We start from the raw sequence: 19,931 nt of genomic DNA, 5'->3' as shown, positions 1-19,931 counted from the left end.
GAGGGGATAGTTAGCCATATGTCTTGTTAGAATCTGGGAAAGCAAGACTCTAAAAGTATAGGGATGTTTCACTTCCTGGGCAGCTTAGTAGGTGAGGGATAAGTGGCTGCATCAGAGGTGGGGGGATAATAAGTGCGCAGGATAGAAATAAACATGGGTGGGGGCCCAGAATGTCATTCAGTTAGTAGAGCATTTACTTAACATACATAAGGCCCTGGGCCTGAGTCCCAGCACCACATAAACCAGGCAGGGTGGTACACATCTATAATCCTAGCCTTTCGGAGGCATAGGTGGGAGAGTCAGGAGTTCAAGGTCACCCTCAGCTACATAGCAAGTTTGAGGCCAGCCTGGGCTACACAAGACCCTGTCTTAAGAGAAAAGAGAGGAGAGAGAAGAGGAGAAAGGAAAGGAAAAAAATACAGATGACTAGGAACCCCAAGAAATACTAGACAGCTAGACTGTGTGTGTGTGTGTGTGTGTGTGTGTGTGTGTGTGTTCGTGCGCACCAGCACATATGTGATTTCCTGAAGGAGACGAAACAACAGAATCCATACATTGGAAGCCAGGACAGAAGGATTCTGGGGTTACCTGAGTTACAAGAGTTTATGACCAACCACTGAGTTAGAACAAAGGACAGAAAAGACAAGGAGCCAATGCAGGAGCTGAGGCTCCATCCTGTGGCTGCTGCAGAAGCCTGGGGGATGGGGGTAACCTGACGGTTACTTGGTCCCAGGACAGACACACTGGGCTCTGGGAGGCCACAGGAGCAGCTGGAGTAAACCCTGTGGGAAGAGAGAAGAGACCTGTGCTGAGGCGACAGTTGTCTGTGGTGGTTCACAGGGGACAGTCAGGAGGTGAGGTCATGAGAGCCAGAGGAGGAGGAGAGAAAGCCTCCTGGAAGTCTCCCAGGTTTCCAGCTGTTTGCTCTAGGGAGAGGATGAATTACTCTTCAGCTCCTCCGGCCTTCCCAAAGCCCCTGGCGACCCCCAGAGCCTCCTCCCTGCTGCTCTGCCCTCCCCTCTCCTCCTCCGCCTCCCCCTGCTTGCCTGCAGTGGGAAGGGAGCAGGGATGAAATCATGGAACAAAGGGATTAGAGTTGTGGTTCTGCCCTTCTCTTCTGTGGAAAACTCTGTTGGGTGAAGGGAGGTTTGGGAGGGCCAATGAGATTATGGATCTGGACTGGGCGTGGCCAGGAACCGCCACTCTGGTGGGCTACAACCCTCTTAGTACCCTCCCTTCCCTTTAGCATAGATGACCTTCAATGTCTCCAGCGTACGGCTCCCAGCATACGGCTCCCTCCGTGACTCCTTCCATGTGAGTGACCGTCCAGAGAAGGCACCACCCACAGAGATCCCTGGTAAAAGAGATGGACTCTTCTTCCGGGAATCCTTGTGGCAAGATGGATGAGAGGAGAAGGAAAGGCCAGGTAAAGGTAGAATTCCTGCCTCGATTTCCTGCCGTGTTCTCTCACTTCCCAGCCGTCCACACGCAGACAAACACTGTAACCTTGAGCCCCAGAGTCCTCGTCTGTTGGTTTGGACACAGAGTCTTGTACAGCCCCGGCTTGGCTTCAAACTCGGTATTGTAGTCAACGGTGATGAACGTCTCACGTTCCGGACTCTGTGCCTCCAGTGTAGGGATGACAAGTGTGTGTCACCATGCCCAGAGTGAGTTTTTCCTCACACATAAAAACAATTACAACCCTTTTCTGAGTACCAGTTATCCACGGTCAACCATGATGGAAAAATATTCAGTGGGAAATTCTAGAGATAATCCATAAGTTTTAAATAACTTTTTACGACAGTACATTGTTACTGTGACCGCTATGATTTGGTTACGGCTATCATTCTTTTACTGTGGCTCATTTATAAATTGAACTTTATCATCTGTGTGCACGTGTAGTAGTGCATAGGACACACGGCACTGACTGCAGCTTCAGGGGTCTGTTGGGGATCTGGGAATGAACCCCCTGTGTCTCCTGGGGATACAGAAGGATTTCGTACCCAGCTTGCAGATGTAACTTCAGTGACGAAGTGAGGTCGTATGTGGGGTAGAGAGGTATGTATTAAGGGTCTGGAAACTAGGACACCTCAAACAACCGACCTTGGGAGAACATGGATGGAGACCCATCTGTGTGCCTCTAAAGAAGAACCAAAAGTCAGGTTTAACAGCCATTTAAATGTGTCATGGAAGCCTGACCTACCAGATGCTTCGGGGTTGACGAAAGCAGCTCTAGGAAGGAGGTGTATGGCTGTGAGCACCTACGCTACAACCCAGAGAGAATAGAGTGAAAGTCTGTACAAGGTAAAAATCAGACACAGTCCTGATCATCTAAGGAGGCACTTGGAGGTTTTAGAATGGACAAAAACAATCTGAACTCCAAAGCAGCAGATGGCAAGAAATAATTAAGATCAAGGCAGAAATTAATGAAACGGAGACTAAAGCCGAACAACCAAACAATGATCAGGGCTGAGGAGATGGGTCCAGGGTCAAGAGCGTGGGCTGCTCTTCCAGAGGACGGGAGTCTGGTTCCCAGTGCCCCTCTCTATGAGGTCACAGCTGCGTGTAACTCAACCCCAGATGATCCAATACCTTCTGGTCTCCGAGGGCACACGCATTTGTGTTCACATGTGTCCCATCCCCCAACACAGACAGATATAATTAAAATAATAAAATATTATCAAGGGAACAGTGCACAGAACCGTGGAGTCAGTACTCTGATATATATTCCTTCATCTTTAATAGACAAGTTTTGACTGGAATACCCTAGGTACTTTGGAGTCTCTAGATCTGTGGGAGAATAGGAGGTACCACAGTTTGGGAAGGGGCAGCCTTGGCTCTACCCTATGCCTGCTTCTCCACTCTCTCTACCACACCAGACATGGCAAAGGCTTCCTGAAAGGTGCATAAAGTGACTCTTGCCACCACAGACCACAGATATCTGATGTCTACACACACACACACACACACACACACACACACACAGAGAGAGAGAGAGAGAGAGAGAGAGAGAGAGAGAGAGAGAGAGAGAGAAAGAGAACATCTGGTGACCAGAGATGCACTCTGGGGCATTTTGGGATGGGGTGGGGGACTATTGGAGGGGTTAGAAGAGGCGGGGAGGGGGTTAGGAGAAAAGCTGCTGCAGCTTCCAGAAGAGACTATAGGGCTCCAGGGGAAAAGAGGCCAGAGACCTAGAATTGTCCAGCCTAGGGCAGAGACAGAGCTACCTCAGCAGGTCACATCCTCTCAGCCCCATAGGTTCCATATCCTGTGGCAGGATGCCTGTGTGGGGCCTGGACAAAGACTGCAAGCCTCGATTGATGCTATACAGTTCCTGAGTGAAAAGGATTATTCTCCTCTCACCCCTCCCCCAGGCCTCGGTCCCCCATCCCCGTTCTCCAGTCCTATTCTGTTTTCTTTAGGGAAGATCAGGGATAATTTACACAGCAGCAGATCAGAGGCGTGGAAAGAGCAGATGGCCTTGGGGACAGATGCAACAGGATGCCAAGAACGCTTGGGTCGGGTTCAAGACTCCTCAGACCCGGGAGCTGCTAAGCCTCTCTCTTCCCTCCTCCCTGGAAGACTTGGACACTTGTTATTTATTACCTGAGAGCAGAGAACCCGAGAGCCTGAGCCAAGAGCATAGCCAAAAGCCCGTTGGGAGCTGATCCAAGCTCAGTGAAGAATGAGAGTTGGCCAAGAGGACCTGGAGAAAGAAGGTGATGCCTGCTTGGACAGCCCAAGGCAGCTTAGAGACCTCCTGTACTATAAAGCCAATGCCCAGCAAGGCTGCACACCCAGGCTGGATGAGACTGCCGAGACACACAGAGATAGATGCCTGGGCTCTGGGCCAGGAGCTGAGGTCAGGTGCCTGGACCTGGCTGAGCCAGGGGAGTGCATTCTGGGAAACAAGATCATTTGATACCATCTCCTAACCATAGGAATTGAAAGTCTTCCCTTCTCTGACCCTCAGTTTCTTCATCTGTAAAATGGGAAAAGTCGTACTTTATTTTCAAAGTAAAGATTTAGTTATATAAAGCCCTGTACCTGGGGAAAAGAAAGGAGGCAGTCAACGGCACCCTGTGGTGGTTATCACCATGAGAACAATGCCTGGAAGATGTCTCTGAAATGCTAATGGAGAGCTGGAAAGATGGGTCCTTGAGTAAACTTGCTAGCTATAGTTACCAGTTACTTTTCTTTTGCCATGATAAAAAGCACCCTGACCAAAGGCAACTTATAAAAGAAATTATCTTGATTTGTGATTCCAGAGACACCAGTTCTTCACGGCTGGGAGGCACAGAAGCAAGCAGCAGGCACGGAAGCAGGAGGAGGAAGCGGAGTGATCACCTCTTCAACCTCAAGCATGAAGCAGAGAGAGAAATCCGGAAGTGGAGTGTGAGGGCTCAGCTTGATAGTCAACTTGACCTTATCTGGAGTCAACTGAACCCCAAGCAGCCAGGCATGTCAGTAAGGGTTTTTCCCAGTTGGATTCCTGGAGATGAAAGACCCCCTAAATGTGTGCCACACCTTCCGGTGCTCACAGAAAAGAACACGGAAGCAGGAAGCTTGGGGTTTTGTCTGTTTGCCCTCACTCTCGCCAGCAAGTTCGTCTCTCCTGGGCCATTCCTTTACTTGCGTTTGTAACCTTAATCTTTTCAAAAACCTATTTTTTAATAATGGTTCATAAACACTTTAACCTCCCTTGTAGCCCACCACCCACCAGAGGCAGTGGAAAGGAAAGGTTCTTTGGAGCAACTCCCATCTGTGTTGTCAGGAAATCATCAGTTCACAGGTCAGCAGCGGCAGCTCGACCCACTCGAAAACACTTCACGGCTACACCAGCAGTCCAGGTCCATAAAATCAGGATAGCAAACAGGAATCACCAGCCTTGGCACTACCCAGCAGAGAGAGCCAGGCCTCAGCAGGGGGGACCAGGAGGGACACCAGGAGTTCTCAGCTGTGCTTCTCTCAGGGAAGCGAAGGTCAGACCAGCAGGCGTGCACAGCTAGCTCTATAAGCAAGCCCAGCTCAGCCTCTGTCACGGTCTTCCCAGTCCTATTTATACTCCCTCCGACACGTCTTCTACATGTCTGGCCTCAGCATGTGAGTCTGTCTCAGTAGACGTCACTCTGCCCATCAGCAGAGTCTGAGGAAGTGGCAAGACACTGCATTCGCCGCCAGAAGTTTTTTTGGTGCGTTTCTCTATATGGCGTTCCGACAGATGCAGCTCAATTACAAAATGGAAGGCGTACCAATACACGTGTGCCGCTAGCAAAGAATCCATCGTCACGTATCCTCTCCCATGCTTGCTTTAGCAGAACATCCTTTCACCTGTGTCTGCCACGGCACGACATGCCTTCACGAGTCTGCCTTAGTCTCTCACCTGTGTCCGCTTCGGCTAAACGTCCCTTCAAGTGTTTGCCCCCGCTAAACACCATCCAACGAACCCTTAAGTTCCCACTTCAGGTGTCAGAACCTACCTCTTCGGGACGCCAATGAGGACGGAAGACCAGGAGCTCTCCAGGACTTCCAAGGACCCCAGCACTGTCTTTTAGTTCATCCTATCAGTTCTGTTCCCTTAGGGAGACACTAATGCATGGGGCAAGGCTATGAACTCTCAAGGCCTGCTCCAAAGATATACTTCTTCTAACAAGGGCACACCTCTTCCCAAGACAGTGCCACCAGCTGGGGACCAAGTGCTCAATACCCAAGCCTATTGGGAATATTTCTCATTCAAACCTCCACGCCATGTAAGCCTGAGTTCAATCCCTGAAACTCACATAAAAAAAAAAAAAAGTGGGGTGTGGTGGCATTCATCTTAGTCTTCTGTTACCTGAATGGGAGGTAGTGGGAGGAGGTAGTGGTCTGGGAGCTTTCTGACCGGCTAGCCTAGAGTACTCTGCACAGTGGCAAAAACAAGAGAGACCTTACCCAATGAAGTGGAAGGCAAGAACGGCCCCTGAAAGGTATCCTCTGACATCTACATGCACACTGTAGCATACTTAAACACCACCTCAACACACACACACACACACACACACACACACACACACACACACACAAATGAATAAATATAAATGTTTAAATAAAAAATAAGGGGCTGGGGACTTAGCTCAGTGGTAGAGCACTTGCCTAGGAAGCGCAAGGCCCTGGGTTCGGTCCCCAGCTCCGGAAAAAAGAACCAAAAATAAATAAATAAATAAATAAATAAACAAACAAACAAACAAATAAATAAATAAATAAATTCTAGTTGACTATGGATAGTTTTTGTCAGATGGTGTCTACCCATGAGCCTCACTGTTGTCCTCTGGTCATCTCTAGTGTTCTCTTGCTGTCGACGATCAGAGTTTACCTGACAAACTCAGCAGCAGACATGGCTGACTACCTGCTGCTCAATACAGCCCTAAGCACATAGAAAGATGATACCATTGGAAGCTCAAATCCTGTGGTGTGTGTGTGTTGTATGTGTGCATGTGTGTGTTGTTTGCCTGTATGTGTGTGTTATGTGTGTGCGTTGTTTGTCTGCATGTGTGTGTTATATGTGTGCATGTGTGTGCTGTGTGTGTGAATGAGTGTATATGTGTGCATTGTGTGTTGTATGTGTGCATGTGCGTGTTGCATGTGTGCACTGCATGTGTACATGTGCGCAGTGTAGATGTGCATATGTTGTATGTGTACCATGTGTGCGGTATGTGGGCACATATGCATTGTTCTATGTGTACGAATGTGTGTTGTAATCTGTGCATGTGTGTGCTATATGTGTGCATGTGTGTTATATATGTATTCATTGTGTATGTTGTAATTTGTGCATGTGTGTTGTATGTGTGCATGTGTGTGTTGTGTGTGTGCATGTGTGTGTACATGGAGGCCAGAGATTGACATTGGGTATCTTCCATCATTCTGCACTTTTTACTTCATTCTGCACTTTTTACTTTTTTTTTTTTTTTTTTTTTTGGTTCTTTTTTTCAGAGCTGGGGACGGAACCCAGGGCCTTGCGCTTCCTAGGTAAGCGCTCTACCACTGAGCTAAATCCCCAGCCCCCACTTTTTACTTTTTTAAAAACAGCATCTCTCTTCACCTGTAGCTCGTTGACTCACCCAAACTGCCTGGCCAATGACCTTCCTGGCTCCATTCTCTGCTCCCATCCCAGGTGATTATAGATGCTGCCCTCATACCCAGTTCTTAAGATGGGCCTGGAGATCTGAGCTCAGTCCTCCTGTTTGCCCTGCAGGCATTTTATCCACTAAACTATTCCCTCAGCCTCCAAATTCTTCCTCAAGGGAAGTGTTGCTCCCTATTCAGCTACTAAGAAACCTGGGGTTCAGGAGGGCTAAAGAATTTGACTCACAGCACACAGCAGGACACAGGAAGTCTAGGCTAAGCCCATCCTCCACCTGGAACCTCTCTTCCTCCCCCTCCTCCCAACCCCACCTCTACCCTACCCCTGCAGTAGTGACCAGGCAGCCCCACTGACAGAACCTCCAGGTCTACCTGAGCAGCTCACAGCCCACTCTGGTGCTCCCCACACTCCTGGCCTTTGAGCCCATGGCACTGTTTCAACATGTTTAGACTTTGTGATGGGAACAAGGTCCCTCTGGGTTTAGATTTGCAGAGATCCATGGCAGGAGACAAAGACAAACAACTCAATCAGGAATGGTCATTTCTCTTCCAGGACATGGATGTACCTGCCCCCTGGCGCCCTTGAGATCCTGCTGTGACATCCACAGGACTGGGATGGCCGTCCCCATTTCGGAGATAAGAACCCAGCTATGCATGGAGGGATAGAATACGCCTGGAAGCCATTGCGGTAGCCAAGGAGGAAAATCTCAAGGCTCGAAGCTAAATTCACCACCCTCTACAGGCCCTGCTTTTTGGGCACATTTCACCAACTTCCTCCAAGGGATCCCCAGACCCCACTTTGCCACTTGAGCCATCGCTATGAAGGTTGGGACCAGCTGCCGACCATTTGTCCAAGGCTTCTGTTTGCTTGACTCTTGGCAGGGGTCTGCAGTGCTACATTAAGTGTTCTTTTCTGGCTTATTTGTGGGCATTGGAAGCCTCCAAATTGCCATGAACAGAGGCACCTGGCTCTCCGGGGAGACTTTCTGAGTCCATCTCTCCACCTTGTTTATTTGTGAAGTGGGAACGCAGACACAACGGGTGTATGTTTTACATTAAGCGGAGTAGGGGCTTGTGGCATTTCTGTCTGCACTTGAGACATGTTTATACTGCTGGGTCCATTATGAATCTGGTTAATATCCTTCGAATTCTCCGAGTCCTTCCGTCCCTCCAGCCAGGAAGTGGGTAATGTTCGCACAGAGAAGAAATTTCCAGGCACTTAGACCTTTAAGCAAATGAGGACTTTTTTTTTTAAAGGGATTGGGGGTGGGCTTGTTGGAGGGAAAAAAAAGAAAGGGAGAGAGAAGGAAGGGGGAAGGGAAGGAGAGAAAAAGAGGGGGGGATTAAACTCTTCCTGCTCCCCTAATCCTTTCCTCACGGATGTTTCTCTGGGTTCTAGAGAAAGAGAAGCACCAGTGAGCAGAGAATGGGGTCCTGGCCACAGCATCCCCTTCCCTGGAGAGGTAGGGATGGGGATTTGAAGGTGAGCACCCCTCCCTCAGGGACAGGAAAGATGAGATCTGCAGTCAGGAGTTCGAGGTCCTCTGAGGGCTGCCTTTGTTGGCTGCTTTGGCCCAGGGAACAGACTTCCCACAACTGTTCCTGCTCGTTGGCAGCTCCCTGCTTGTTGGCAGAACACACGGTATTATTTTAAGAAGAAAAACGAGATTGCTGTTATTGCTATATTCCTCCTGTAGGAATGGTAGCTTGGCCCAGCCTGGACTGAGCAGAGAGGCGGCGGTCAGCGCCAAAGACGGGTGAGCTCATCGCTCGAGGGGATGTAGGTGTTTCCAGCAGGCATAGTGTGGAAGAAAGGTTTCATGCTTGGGCTCCCAAGTCCTTAGTCAGAGCAGAACCTTTATCCGCTTTATCACCTCCTCCCCAGCCATCTGAGCCCATCCCCATTTGATCCTTCTGTCTTCTTGTGTCTCTGACCAAATGCTCACCACTGGCCATGTTATCTCACAGCTACATTAGAAAGAAAATGAGGGAAATACTTGGCACTCAGTAGGTGCTCATTTAACATTTCCTTCCTCTCTCCCTTCTTGCAGAAGCAAAGGGTACTATGTAATTAAGGAACTGTGAGCAGGCCATGGAGGTGCACACCTGTGATCTCGGCATCTGCCTGGCCCCCGGGGGCTATGTAACCCAAGAAAACGCTGGGTGTGTGGTATGAAGTCATGGTCTCCGCACTAGGGAGGTGGAGATGGATGGATCCCTGGAGATCACTGGCCAACTATCCTACTCAAATCAACGAACCCGGGCCAGTGAGAGACTCAGCCTCAAAACAAAAGATAAAGGCCAGTGAAATGGCTTGGTGAGTAAAGGCACTGCCAAACTGTGTTTGAGTCCTCGCATCTACATGCCAGAAGAGGAGAATCATCTCCCACTAGTTATCCTTGACCTCCGCGTGTGCAGCATGGTGCCTGTGTGTGCCTGCATGCACATACACACACACACACAGATATACACAGACACACACAAACACACAGAGACACACACAGAGAGACACATATACTAACACAGAGAGAGAGAGAGAGAGAGAGAGAGAAAGACACACACACAGAGACACATACACTAACATACAAACACACACAGACATAGACACACAGAGGCAAACACACACACAGATACACACAGACACATAGACACACACACAGAGACACATACACTAACACACAAACACACACACAAACACACAGACAGACATATACAGACACACAGACAGACACACACATAGACATATGCACACAGACATAGACACACATACACACAGACACAGACACACACTAAAATTAATAAATATCATTTTCTAATTTGTTTTTGAAACAAACGTGGAGAGTGGGTTCATCTGTTAAGAGCTCTTGCTGTTCTTGCAGAAAACCTGAACTCCATTCTCAGCACCCATGTTAGAGGCTAACGAACTCCTGAAACTTTGACTCCAGAGAGTCTGACGTTTCTGGCCTCCTCAGGGACTTACAGACACATGTACACACATAGATATACACACACGTACACATAATTAAAAATAACTCTGAAAAAAGAATAAAGGTGTACAACACCTAAGGAACAATGCCTGAGGTTGACCTCTGACCTACACATACATTCACACTCACACACACACTCACATTCACACACACATGCCATTGACACACACAAATACCCACATATGCATGCACATACAAAAAGGAAGGTGATGGGGGGGGGAAAGTGAAAAGAAATTGTGAGACTTTGAATTGATATCAAATATCCACAGAATGCTGGGAAATATGGAGATGATATTTGTTGGTCTTGTCCCCAGATTCCTGGCAATAGCCTAGGAATGACACAAGCCATTCTAAATTAAGCCCAGAATTAAATTAAGAAGAAGGTTCCAGGGCATAGGGGAATTTTCCTGCTCCTTCCCGAGGAAGGACTGGTGGCGTGGCCAGGAGCCAGGTCACAAAGGGCAGGAAAGCTGGTTGGAGAGGAACAGCCGGGGAAACCCAGAGCAAGAGGCTCCAGGAGGTGGCCACCGAGCTACACCAGTTGGAAGCTCTACAAGGTGACTGCTCAATAGAGTGAGTCACCTCTGCTAGGACACAGAGCTCTGACATTTGGCTACTCCAGGCCAGGCCCTGAAACACCCAACCCACTGTGATTTTCCATCGATGAATCACAAGGTTTGTTATTAACAACAGACCCTCTGGAAGCTTCCTGTGGAGGAGCCAGATCCCTCTTCTGTGTCAGTGAAAAAAAAAAATGAAAATGCCACGGGTATGTCACTGTAACGCTCTAAACACTGTCATTCTCGGGCCAACGAGGAGGCTCAAAAGCCTTGGAGTTACTGCCAAGACTGATGACGTGGGTTCGATCCCTGGTCCTTCATGGCAGAAGGAGAGAACTGACTCCAGCAAGCCATCCTCTGACCTTCTGCAGGTATGTCACGGCCCACACATGATTTGTTAAATGTGATTTTAGAAATTTTAACTAATTTTCTTAATATTTATTTATTTATTTTTCATGTATGTGAGTACACTGTAGGTGTCTTCAGACACACCAGAAGAGGGCATCAGATCCCATTACAGATGGTTGTGAGCCACCATGTGGTTGCTGGGATTTGAACTCAGGACCTCTGGAAGAGCAGTCTGTGCTCTTAACCACTGAGCCATCTCTCCAGCCCCCATTAACTAATTTTCAAGGACTTATCATTCTTACTGGGCACGGTTGGGGCACACCTTTAATGCCAGTACTTGGAAGGCAGAGGCAGGCAGATCTCTGTGGGTTTAAGGCAAGCCTGACCAGAGTGAGTTCCAGACCAGATCATATCTCAAAAAAGATGTCATTATTGCTCTAAATTTCATATCTGCTCATTTCCAGTCCCCTGGGTAAAGTCTCCCAGGCCACATCTGCTGTGGCTGCATCTGGGGATGTCATTATTGCTCTAAATTTCATATCCGTTCATTTCCAGTCCCCTGGGTAAAGTCTCCCATCTGACTGCCCTGGCCACATCTGCTGTGGCTGCATCTGGGGGTGGCCGCTGTGGTGCATGGTGGCTCTGGTGACTCTACAGTAGGGACTTGAGTGCTTTAGACTTCCCTTCTTAAACTCCCTTGACTACTTGTTTCCAATCATGAGTTCTCTAGTCCATCCCATCTCAACTTTGCCAGGGAAAAATCAAAAAGGACCTTTGATTGAGGCCACACTTCAGTGAGTGGGGACAGAGGATGAACCAGAGGTCCTGGCGGCTGGAGTAGGCAGGCCATAGAGTGATGATGGAGTGACGGGGAGGGGCTGAGACACAGGTGAAGACCCAGGAGCAAGCGAGAATACAGCTCAGAGGAGGACGCCGCCATTCTCACACTTTGATCTGAGCTGGGCAGGCAAACAGATCAACTCCAAGAGCTCATGTGGGTATTTTTCCCCCACTGTGATCTCCCTCATCCCTTAAAGTATTGTCCTGGGGCCAGCAAAATGGCTCAGTGGGTAAAGGTGCTTGTTGCCAATACTGACAACCAGAGTTCTATCCCAGGGACCCATGTGGTGAAGGAAAAAATGAGCTCCTGTAAGTTTTCCCCCCGATTCCCACATGTTTACCATGGTACCATAGCATAGGTGTGTGTGCATGTGCATGCGTGTGTGCCTGTGTGTGTGTGTGTGTAATGTATAAATGCAATAATAAACAGATGTAATAAAATAGTATCAGTCTCATTGTTAAATTTTTAAATTTTTGCTACATTTTATTTATTTGGCGTGGATACATTCTTGCCAAAGTAAACCTGTGGCAGTCAGGAGAGAACCTGTGGGAGTTGGTTCTTTCCTTCTACTATGTGGGTCCCAGAGATCAAGGTTTGGTCATCTGACTTGGCAGCCAGTACCATTACACAGTAAGTCACCTTACCAGCCAGTCTTCATCTTTATAGCCATAGCGAGGGACACTTCATCAAGCGAATCTATGTTTAGCCCAAGGCAAGGACAAAGGAGGGAAGACAAGCAGCCACCAGAAGGAGGTTGGGCACTTCTGAGCCACAACTGAGCCACTTGGCCAAACTCAACTGCAAAGGAGGCTGGGAAATGTGGTCCCTAGTGTGCATCATGTTGGAATGTTCTGCTTCTAAAAAGAAGGTAGCGGGCTGGAGAGATGGCTCAGCGGTTAAGAGCACCCGACTACTCTTCCGAGGTCCTGAGTTCAATTCCCAGCAACCACATGGTGGCTCACAACCATCTGTAAAGAGATCCGATGCCCTCTTCTGGTGTATCTGAAGACAGCTACAGTGTACTTAAATATAATAAATGAATAAATCTTAAAAAAAAAAAAAAAAAGAAGGTAGCAATGGAGACAACAGAGTACAGTTACCACTTCTTGTCATAAACCTCAAGAGAAAAGCGATTTCAGGGCCCAGCAGCCCCTGTCCGTTAGATTCTAGGAGAAGGAATTAAGGAAACCCTGAGCTTTGTCCAAAGCGGTTGCAGTTTTAATGTTGTTCGGCTCTTGGCCCTCATTTACCCACAATGACCATGGAGCACAAGAGTGGCTGGAATTATTTCCTTACTCCAGTGGGCCTGGCCATCCAACCTGAGGGATGTGAACAGAAGTGAGGGGCTATGGGGCTTAAGCCATACCTGAAAGGCCATTCTGTTTCCACGTGAGTCATCTACCATGAGAAAGTCAAGTCCCAAATAGAAATTTGTCCCAAGAAAATGAAGAAATAGCTAAAACATACCTGAACATGGCCAGCCCTCAGTCTCATGAGCGGAGGAAACATGTGAACACTGGTGGTGTTAGCTGGTGTTTTGGGGTGAATGGTTATGGAGTATTACTGCAGTTAAAACTGGCCTGCATGAACACCATAGCGCTCTCCCAGTCCCGGATCCAGCACCCCACCTTTGATGTCCACTTAAGTACATTAATTCACACAGTCGCCAGTCATTGACAAGATGCCTGTCACATGCCAGGAACTGATGTAGGTACTGCGGCTCCAGAACGCTGGGACACTTTGGGTCAATAGAGAGAGACACAGAAATATACTATGACATGATAGCACAGTAGTCCTCAGTCAGGATCCGAGGGAAAGCTCAGTGGGCTGTGCAGAGTGAGAGAACTTTCCTTTGTTCCTTTTGCTCCTAGACCCCATGCATAGCCTTCCCACCCAGCCAGAAACTTGAGGCTGGGTCCCAAGCAAGTACCAGACTTCAGGAAGAGCTATGGGAGCGAGTGACAGTCTGAAAGGACAGCTACTACTCTGCAGTTACAGATAGTGTTAATTGAGCACTTACTAGGTAACTTCTAGAGAAGAAAAACACATGCCCCTCCACGCAGAGAACAGCCTCTCTGCACAGCAGATGAGCCTGGGTTTCTAACTCTGTGGCCTCAAGCGGTTTTTGCAGCCCAAGTGTGTGGGATGATGTCACACAGGTGAGGCAGGTACAAGATAGAATGAGGCCTGTCATTGGATGAGAAGGAAGGATGGGCGGGAGAAAAGTTTGAGGGGAGAGGAGGAGACTGGAACGGGGGAAGACTGGAGGAGAAGCCACTGAGAGAACATGGAGGCTGACGTTAAGATTCCATGATGCACCTTTACAGGTTGTTATGAATGTTCTTAAGGGATGGATGTGTACAGGGCTTTGTATGTTTAGGTGGGTAATTATATCTTATCAATTGGATCAGAGGTTATTGTGTTGTGTGTTCATTCTTGTGACAATTTGACTTTGGGAGAGCGTGTGGCGGCAGAGACACTGGGCCACCACACAGTGGGATGTATGTTTCTGGTAAGACATCTAGCAGATACCTTGGAGCATGGCAGTGCTGGATCTAGTGGAGGTAAAAGACAGCCTTTTAATATAATTTTACAACAACACAATTGTCAGTTTCTGCACAGCAAAGAATATGTGTGAAGTGGAAACTTACAGTTTCTTTGGAAAGCCAGTTGTTCCAGCAGATGGTGTTTTGTTGGGGCAAACACATGAAGGAGTGTTTTCCTGAATTGGGCACAGGTGAAAGGACGTTCTGCTAAAGCAAGCACGTGGAAGGACACGTGATGAAGGATTCTTTGCTAACGACACGTGTGTATTGGTCCGCCTTCCATTGCGTAGTTGAGCTGCATTTGTCGGGACTCCATAGAGAGAAACGCACCAAGAAACTTCTGGCGGTGTGCTGCAGTTTCTTGCTGCTTCCATGGCCATTTGGCCGAGTGATGTCAGCTGAGGCAGGCTCACATGGTGAGGGAAGAAGACCCATGAGGACATGGGCTGCTTGGAGGAAGTATAAATAGAACTCAACAAGCTGTGAGAGGGGTTGTAGAGCTAACTTTGCAAATGCTTCTTGGTCTCCCATCTTTGCTGATCTTTGCTTCATTGAGTGTGGCTTAGCCAAGAACTTCTCCTGGTGGCCCCGTTGGTCCTAATGCCTCCTGATGACTTGTGCCGATTCAGCTGAGGCCTGGCTGTCTCTGCTAGGTTGTGCCACCACTGCTGATTCATGTTTGCTATTCTGACTACCAAGCTGGAGTTCCTGGTGTATCTGTGAAGTGTTGGCAAGTGGATGGAGCTGCCACTGCTTACCTGTGAACTAAACTGCTGATTTCCTGACAAGGCAGATGGTATTTGCTCCAAAGAACCATTTCTACACAGGTCTATTCCCCCATAATCCTAATAACCTTTCTCATCTACTACCTCTGGTAGATGTAACTTCTAGCAGCTGCCCTAGAATTTCCACAGAGGACATGGCAGCCCAGTAGAGGTTATGGTTCCTGACTCTCTTGCAGCTATATGGTCATGTGACTATTGCATTCTTGACAGGCCAAAGAACAAAAATTCTCTGTGTACCTTCTGGGCCAAGAAAGCTCTATCGATTAATTTTCCTTTGGTTTGTGGCCACTTAGAAAGATAGAATCAAACCCCATCTAAAATGTGGTTGAAATGTCAAGGCAGATGATGTCACAGAAAGGATTCAAAAACCATGTATCTACTCACATAACAGGGGTTCCTGGATTTCTAGAGGACAAACAGGGATGGGTTTGAGATCTATGTAGAGGTAGGGGTGGAGCGGGAGTGAGGTTTCTACTTCCTGCTACCCCCAGATGGAGGGAGCACATGTTCACCAGCTTGCCAGAATGTGGGGTACACAAGAAGAGAGAGGCAGGGCATAAAGTTCTTGGCAAACACCCAAATGGAGTCAGGCCTTACCGTTCTGCCATCTTGAATGTGAATATGGAGGTAGTACAGAGCCATCTGCAGCCATGCAGACAAGGACACTGCTCCGCAAATCGCTAAATGACAGACCAAGCGCAATGTCATGGGGATGAACAAGAGAGAAGGCGGGTTAGCCTCCCAGAACTCTGGAGCCACCCTGTGAACTCTGGGTGCTTACGAGTTGAGAATTTCAAAATTGCCAAGAAGTTCCCAACACAAAGAAATGGCTATGTGATCCATTACCCTGATTTGAGCATTCCATGTTGCAAACTTGTATTGAAATTTCACACTGAATCCCATAAATACATACTCTGCAAGCCAGGCCTGGTGGTGCAGGCTGTCAGTCTAGCACTTGGGAGGCTGTGGCAGAAGTTCAAAGCCAGTGTATGTAAGACAGTGAGACCCAGTTTCAAAAGAAAATCTAACAAGGGGCTGAGGCTGTAACTCCATGTGGAACACTTACCTACACGAACAAACCAATCCCCTGACCTCTCTTCTAAAAACTAGATTTATTCTATATTTCTTGTCTGAGCATTTTGACTGTGTGTGTGTGTGTGTGTATATATATATATATATATATATATATATATATATATATATATATATATATACTGTGTGCATGTCCAGAGGCCTCATAGTTGAGAAAAGAGCATCAGATCCCTTAGGATTGGTGTTATCGATGATGCTTGTAAGCTGCCATGTGGATGATAGGAACAGAACTCAGGTCCTCTGCAAGAACAACAAATGCTCTTAACCACTGAGCCATCTCTCCAGTCCCTGCTGTATCTTTCTTAAAAAATATACAACAGGTCAATTAAAAAATATTTTAGCCATATCTGGAGGCAAGATGGCTCAGCAGGTAAAGGCATTTGTTGTAAAGCCCAGGGACATGAGTTCAATGCCCGGGACCCATATAACGGAAGGAGAGAACTAACTTCTACAAGTTGTCCTCTGGCCTCCATATACATGTTGTCACATATGTATGCATGTGAGTACACACACATGTTCACATACACACACACACACAGAGACACACAGACACACAAGTAAGCAAGTAAATAAATATTTAAAAGCTATCCTGTTCTAGTAGGATAGTGAAACAGGCACACTGCTCTGTTTTCCTTGGGATTTCAACCAAAAGCACAACTATGGTATTTAAAACTAAAATGAGGGCTGGAGAGATGGCTCAGTGGTTAAGAGCACCCGACTGCTCTTCCAGAGGTCCTGAGTTCAATTCCCAGCAACCACATGGTGGCTCACAACCATCTGTAATGGGATCTGAGACCCTCTTCTGGTGTGTCTGAGGACAGCTACAATGTACTCATATATAATAAATAAATAAATAAATCTTTACAAAAAAAACTGGAGTTGGGGATTTAGCTCAGTGGTAGAGTGTTTGCTTAGCAAGCGCAAGGCCCTGAGTTCGGTCCCGAGCTCTGAAAAAAAGAAAAAAAAAAAAAAAAAAACTAAAATGAATGAACCCTAGAGGTCAGATTCATAGCTTTTCAAATTTTGTTTTAAAGACTCTTTGAAGATTTATCTGATTTTACGTGTATGATCGCTTTGCCTGTGTGTATGTCTATGTACTGTGTGCATGCCTGGAGCCTGGGGAGATCACAAGAGCACAGCAGATTCTCTGGAACTAGAGATGGTTGTTAGTTCCTGTGTGAGTGCTGGGACCTGAACTTGGCCCACCGCAAGAGCAGCCAATGCTCTTAACCGCTGGGTCATCTCTCTAGCCCCCCTCACTTTCTTAGCTTGGTGGAGATGGTGAAGCGAGACAGGCAGGAGAGACGGCCAGCAGACCAAAGTGATGATAAGTTAAGGGCAGTCAGGTCGTTAGAGTGATAAGGAGTGTGAACAGGCATCTCGCGGCATGTGCTGTGCTCACGAAGGGAGCCCACAGGTCCCCAGGACCCTGGCCAGACATCTCTAGTCCATATTTTAGGGGATCTACTGTGTTATGTAAAACAAGGCGACTGTTGGGGGTATCCTGTGCAAGAAAAGAGCTGACAGTACCACAGGCCAGCCCAGAGGCAAGCACAGTCCAGTGTGTGTAATGTCACCAAGGCAGGCATGTCCCACGCCTGGAGTGACCTAGTGGAGGACACTTCCTTCCCCAGACCAGTAAGCTGACCTGATGCTAGAAGACACAGTCAAGGCCACAGGTCTGAAGGCTGCTATTCATTCTGTGTTCTACAGTGCAGGACTCCTGAGCCCATGACCCTCCCTCCAGCTAAGGGCTGCTGCCTGCCTGGTGAGGGCCCAGAAAGCCTGCCTTGGCCAAGCATGTTCACGGTCATACATGGTTAACCAGATTCAAATGCCAACTTACCCACTTACCACCGCGGGTCCTGAGCAATCCCCCCACTTCTTCATGCCTGGATTCCCTGGGCAGCTGGAATCTAGGGTTGGTAGGAATAAGTGACACAGTGCCTGGCCTATCACAGGGCTGTGCAGTGTCCGGCTCTCTCTGCCCCACTCTGTAAATTGAGTCCTATTTTTAGAAAGCTGGAAAGCCGGCTGTTTAAACAGTTTCCCTGATTGGGTAGTGATTTCATCAGTGAGCATTCCTGAACTCCAAATGCCTGAAAGTCCAAATGGAAGAAAATCAGAGGCTCTGAGTTGGAAAGGTCTCTGCTCAGCCTCCTTCCAGAACCTTCTCCACCACATCCCTGTAAAACACTAGCTTCTGCTCAGGTGCAGCCAGTAGCGGGGAGCTTCTGTTCCCCAGTTCCAACAGCCCAGAGGAATGGCCTCCCTGTCGCTCCGTGTGTTCTCATGTGTACAGTGCATGTGTGTGTGTGCACACGAGGAGACCATAGGATGTACTCATAAGTGGAGCTACTTCCTCCCGAGTGATGAGCATTGTCCATTATCACCCCACATACTTCCGGCATTTTCCTGGGGCGCTAGATCTCCTTGAAGATTTGTTCTAAGCTTTGGTTGCCTAAAACCCCTCCGTGCCCCACAGACCTAATCACCACCATTGTGAAATTGTGCCAAGTGACTTGTATGCATGCATGTGTGTGCATGTATAGAGGCTCACAGGTACGTGTGTGTGGAGACCAGAGAACAACTTCCAATGTCTTTCCTCAGGCACTGCTCACACTGGGTTTTGCTGTTTTGAGGCAGGGCTTCTCACTGCCCTGAATCTTGCAAAGAAGGCTAGACTGGCTGGCCAGCCATCTCCAGGGATCTGCCTGTCCCCCTCCTCACCAGTGTTGCTGTTACAAGTCCTCATCACTGTGCCTGGCTTCTTCACGTGGTTTCTGAGGATTGAAATCAGGTTCTCTCTGAGAGGTTCTACCCGCACCTGACCGATACAGATGCAGCTACTCACAGCCAACCATCGGACTGAGCCCAGGAACCACAATAGAAGAGCTAAGGGAAGGACTGAAGGAGCTGAAGGGAATTGCAACCCCACAGGAAGAACAAGATCAACAAACCGGACCACCTAGAGCTCCCAGGGACTAAACCACCAACCAAAGAGGGAAGCAGGACTCCAGATACATATGTAGCAAAGGATAGCCTTATCTGACATCAATGGGGGAGGAAGGCTTGATGCCTCAACGTAGGGGGATGCTGGGGGGGAGTGGGGAGTGGATGCCTCATAGAGGCAAAGGGGAGGGGGGAGGGAGAGGGGATAGGATGGGGGAGGTTGGTGGACGGGTAACCAGGAAGGGAGATATCATTTGAAATGTAAACAAATAAAATGATTAATAAGAAAGAAAGGAAGGAAGGAAGGAAGGCAAACACTGAGCTATCTACCCAGCCTACCCAACTGACTTTTAAATGCAACGCAAGACTTCACAGAGCTCTAGGAAATAGTCTTCTACCTGTCCCTTCCAGGGACAGTCTATAGACTCAGTCCTCTGTGTTCTACCCCACCCCACCCACACACCACACACATGCACCTACTCTGAATTATTTTGTCTGTGAGGTCAAGCATCCACTCACCTCTGAACCATCCTGTTGTGTAAAGTGGTGAGCAGAGGGGCTGGAGTGTGGCTTAGCGGCAAGAGCGCTTGCCTAGAATGTGTGAAGCTCTGAGTTGAGAGCCAGATGTGAAAAAAAAAAAAAGAAAGAAAGAAAGAAACTCACCAAGATGTGGTCAGAATATACCTGTAAATCTCAGCATT

The 19,931-nt window shown here is 48.0% G+C and overlaps 3 long non-coding RNA genes across 5 annotated transcripts; 1 reads left to right on the top strand and 2 right to left on the bottom strand.

Moving 5' to 3' along the window:
• Positions 1–576: 576 nt before the first annotated feature.
• Positions 577–2,660, bottom strand: LOC134480719 (uncharacterized). The gene is made up of 2 exons (XR_010055460.1): positions 1,257–2,660; positions 577–782 (listed from the first exon to the last, which is right to left on the bottom strand). It is a non-coding gene; the product is annotated as an uncharacterized LOC134480719 (long non-coding RNA).
• LOC102546446 (uncharacterized) lies at positions 621–7,962 on the top strand. Of its 3 annotated transcripts, XR_005490766.2 has the most exons (4): positions 621–854; positions 1,247–1,426; positions 3,423–3,719; positions 4,269–6,176. It is a non-coding gene; the product is annotated as an uncharacterized LOC102546446 (long non-coding RNA). The 3 variants fall into 3 exon arrangements; XR_010055459.1 differs by lacking the exons at positions 3,423–3,719; positions 4,269–6,176 and adding an exon at positions 7,673–7,962 and having other exon boundaries at positions 1,252–1,426; XR_010055458.1 differs by lacking the exon at positions 3,423–3,719 and having other exon boundaries at positions 1,252–1,426.
• A 3,161-nt stretch (positions 7,963–11,123) lies between these two features.
• Positions 11,124–18,711, bottom strand: LOC102546527 (uncharacterized). Its single transcript, XR_357896.5, has 3 exons — positions 18,125–18,711; positions 15,784–15,866; positions 11,124–14,847 (listed from the first exon to the last, which is right to left on the bottom strand). It is a non-coding gene; the product is annotated as an uncharacterized LOC102546527 (long non-coding RNA).
• Positions 18,712–19,931: the final 1,220 nt, after the last annotated feature.

Source organism: Rattus norvegicus, chromosome 10 (assembly GCF_036323735.1).
Source record: "Rattus norvegicus strain BN/NHsdMcwi chromosome 10, GRCr8, whole genome shotgun sequence".
Taxonomy (NCBI): domain Eukaryota; kingdom Metazoa; phylum Chordata; class Mammalia; order Rodentia; family Muridae; genus Rattus; species Rattus norvegicus.
Note: the sequence above shows the minus strand (reverse complement) of the source record. Positions and strands in the feature narration are given on the sequence as shown.